The sequence below is a fragment of the Limulus polyphemus genome, unplaced genomic scaffold (genome assembly GCF_000517525.1).
Source record: "Limulus polyphemus unplaced genomic scaffold, Limulus_polyphemus-2.1.2 Scaffold957, whole genome shotgun sequence".
Lineage (NCBI taxonomy): Eukaryota > Metazoa > Arthropoda > Merostomata > Xiphosura > Limulidae > Limulus > Limulus polyphemus.
Window position 1 is genome coordinate 367,526 of NW_013666567.1, and position 4,308 is coordinate 371,833.

The following is a 4,308-nucleotide window of genomic DNA, read 5'->3' on the forward strand; positions in this document are numbered from 1 at the left end:
ATATGATACTGAAACGCCAAAAATTCACGCGCCTATGGGCCCGAGCCCCGAATCTTTTTAAATAAGTAGTGACACCTCTAGTAATAAACTTGGAGGTGTACAAGTATAAATCAGTGAGTTAGATAAAACATCGATGACAGAACAAACATATGAAAAATGAATATGTAAATGGAAGGACTAAACTAGTCACATATCTCTCCGCATGTGTCCAAGAATTTAAATCCCAAACACTATTAACTATGAAATATGGACGAGGAGAACCCATCTCATCTATATCAGTCACTATTACTTCTGTACCACTGATGACTTGTGAGATTTTCCTGAACTACTCATGTTATATCACTGCTTCTTCAAGTTACAGAATTTAACAGGCCAATTCAATAACATCGCCTGATAGAGAAACCAACAGACTATGATGGAAAAATACCATGAGAGGCATAACAAGCTCATTTTGGAATAATTTCCAAAGTGAATGGGTGAAATAGTGAACAGTAAACTACTCATCTTTCTGCTCAAATGAACCATATTTAACAACATTAAGCAATCTTCCAGCTGAGAGTCATAATTATTTAGCATTGGTGGCTGGCTTATCGAACAATTTTGTAGTGACACACCATTAGTAAGTTTCTAAAGCAAAATTCATGAGCAGCGTACAAAAGTAAGAAGAGACCTTATTCAAACTTGAGGAAGTTGGCTTTCCCAGTTATCTTACTTAGATGACCGAATTAAATGATGAATGTATTGGCACGTGGTCAATTGCGAGATGCCATATTGAATGAGGATATGTCAATTAGTCTAAAGAAGGTGGGCGTTCTAAAGAAGGTGTTCAATGAAGCTGTCCAGTTGGTGGTAGAACTTGAATCCATTAAAGTCGCAGATAAACAACTAAACAACTAAAATTTTCATACACTATACGACTGAGTTTCCAATGACAATAAATAAGGGTGCACAGAGTAAGGAAAATATCCCACGTGGATTGTAACAGATCATAAGTGGTACAAGCCAAAAGTCATAATGGGATCATATTTGAAAGGCTCTGACAAGAGAATAACTAACTGTTTAGCTTCAGTATAAACTTCACCAGAGAGCCTGAGGTTCCTGTTGAGACCACTTTTAGAGTGTCACCAAGTATGAAGCCACCAGTGGAATCCCTTGATCATCTACCGAAAGAGAATTACTCCAGTGACAAGACAAAAAGTGACAGTAAAGAAAAACAAATCACCCCATCTTCGTATCATAAGCCACAGAAAAGAAAACCACCGAAAATATTTGGTGACTGGACAGTATAGATGTAAATATGAGAATGGTGAATAGTTTGTTTATGAAAATTAGTATTGTATTTTGTGTTTTGTATATTTCACTATTTATTCAATAATTGCAATAGTGTATGTACAAATGTTATTGATATTAGTTGTAAGATGGTGGGTTGTATTGGTAATTATGGAATTTTAAATTTAGTAAATTTCATTTTTGTGCTTTAGCATTGTTCAATGGATTGCATAGTTCAGGAAGGGGCAGTGTTGTGAGCTGTAATTTTAATATTTTAATTTAGACGTTTGTTTTTTCTAGAGGAAATTTTCGCACATGTAAGGACAATCTGTTACACCTAGAAATTTTCTGATTGTCAAGATCTGACATAATATGCATGTGGCCTCTTGAATTTTTTAGAGGATTGTAGAAAAAACGAATGTTGTGTAAAAACACCAAAGAGTTGTTTCTGAGTTAATCATACAATGAATTCATTAGTGAGTAAGATAGTAACTTATATCAGTTCAATAGATCTTTTTGAGTTTGTGTAGTTGATGTTAAGAGAAAATGTAATAAGTTAAATTTTATATGAAAGCCAGGCCTATCAATGAACTTCGCCAGTACACGTTTTCGAAGAAATGAATAACTGTTTATAAATAAAAAGACTGGACTTTGCATTATTATTATTATCGAATAATAAAAATGAACCTGCCCAACGTTATATACCGTTAGAATAATACGCAGACGTATATACTGTTACGTCTCTGTGTTCGTTTGTTAATTTTCCGTAGAAAAGCTGATCGATGTGTTTCCCATTGGAACAAAAGTAAAACTGAAACCGAAGCTACATGTTGTCTATTGAGAGAAAAAAGAAAGTAGGATAATACGCCACCTCAACGCCGGAACCCTTGGTTTTCTATTGGCTGTTCATAATATAGAATTAAATGTCAAAGAAAAATATTGGCAAGTTTTGAAAAGGAGGACTGACAGGTGGGTGTGACAAGAGGGGTCTGATTTTATATTTGATAGCTCTATAACTAGATTGAAGGCTATAAATATTATGCTTTACCTGAGCGATGACAATATTACACTGTCCCTCACAAGAGGGTTAAAAAGAGACCTAGGTCTGCCTTTCTCAAAAATGTTGATAGATAAGTTATTCACAAAGATTTTGCGGTAAGCAGTTGTGACAAGTACGGGCTTGTTGTGTACCAAGCTATCTTTGACGTTTTAACTTTGCGACTCAGAACTTGTTGCGAGGTTTTTCTTCAGGTTTCTAGGTCAAGAAGTCGCGGGCATCTTTAAATGATACATTTTACTGTTGGTAATTGAAGTTGGTGTTCTGCATACATGTGTAGACACATCAAGTCTTATTATTGAGAAAATGGATATCTGAAAATTTTGCAAAAACCCATGCAAGTCACAATGAGACAGGTGGACCAAACGAGAAGCCCTGAAGGACTGAAGACCAGACAGAGAATAGACTGTTAAACCAAAGAGGCAGTGTGGATACTTCTGATCAAGAACATGAAGATATATTGGGCGAACCCAAGCAATATCAGTAGAAACTTAACTCTGTTTTGGCCGACTCTTGGAGTACGTGGTATGGATAACATATCCCGAACACCCAACATTGGACCAATTCGACCTGATCTTAATGAGACCTTCCATTTTCCAAAGACTCAGGGACGATAATGCATACCTGAATGGTATAAAACATATTATTGGCTTGAATATTCCGCATCTACTGACAAAGTTTACTGTTTTGTCTGTCGTCGCTTTGCTACAGGTGCTAAATATCAAGGTGAGCAAGCTTTTGTGTCTGTAATCTGTGGGATTCGCTGATGAACTGGATGCAGAACCGTTGGCCAAACATATTATATAGGAGTTAATGGACAATGGACTTGGTGTCAAGGGTATGATGGCACTGCCGTCATGAGCAACAAATGCTCTGAGGTTCAACAGAAAATAAGACAAATCGCACCTCAGGCCATCTACATTCACTGTTTCATCATCTTAATTGTTGATCATCGTAGAGTGTAAAATCTGTTACTCCTGTGGCTGATTTTTTCTCAATGCTTAAGACTTGCTACAAATTTTTTAAGTGATTCTATTGTTCATGCACAGTGGATTGCTTTCCAAATAAGAAAATACATGCACCCAAATGAAAAGCCTTTAGAGTTTAAAACAATGTCGGAAACACTATGAACTTGCCAGATGCTTGCTGTAAGTGCAACTGCAGCAAGATTTGGCTGTTTTATTAAATTTCTGCGGCGTGTTGACATAAATGACAGCAATCAAGACCGTGAATTAAATGCCCGATCCATTTTGGCTTAACTGGATTAGACATTCATATACTGTATGCTGTTTCTGAATGACATCTTATGTGAAACAAAAGAAGTGTCAGACATGCTGCAAAGTTCCAAGTTAGATTGCTTGAAAGCAGCAGATCTCATTGAGAGCCCTCTTGCGGAGTTGTAAACCCACAGCCGAAACCTATAGAACTGTTAAAATATGCTGTGGTAAGTAATTCTGTAAGCATTAAATGTCTGAATTTGTTTCTGTTTATCTTATTTGATGTTTCTAATGTTGAATATGTATATAGTAACTTCTTATCCACATTTAAAAATAAGTCTGTTATTTCAGAGACTAAATTCTGACATTATTTGTGACTAAATCTTGAACTTTCATAAGTACGGTAGTACTTACAGTAGGAATGAAGAACATACACAATATATGCAGTACAAACTATTTACTCATACAAGCAGAAACTATTCGTGATAGTTCCTGCGAAAGGCGTTGTTAGGCCTTCGGCCTAATTAATTTACTACGACAATCTCAATCAAAAAATATAAATAAACTTTTTGAACATTTTATTACTCACCAAAGAACTTCTTGATATACAACACTGCGAGTTTTCTTATCTGCCTCTATTGTGAGCATGAAAATGTTGTCAGGCGATCCAGTTCTTGACAATGCCACATATATCATACTGTTACGTCTCCGTTTGTTAATTAACTTTCCGTAACTTCGTTCCGACGAAACTTTAGCGACACAAGT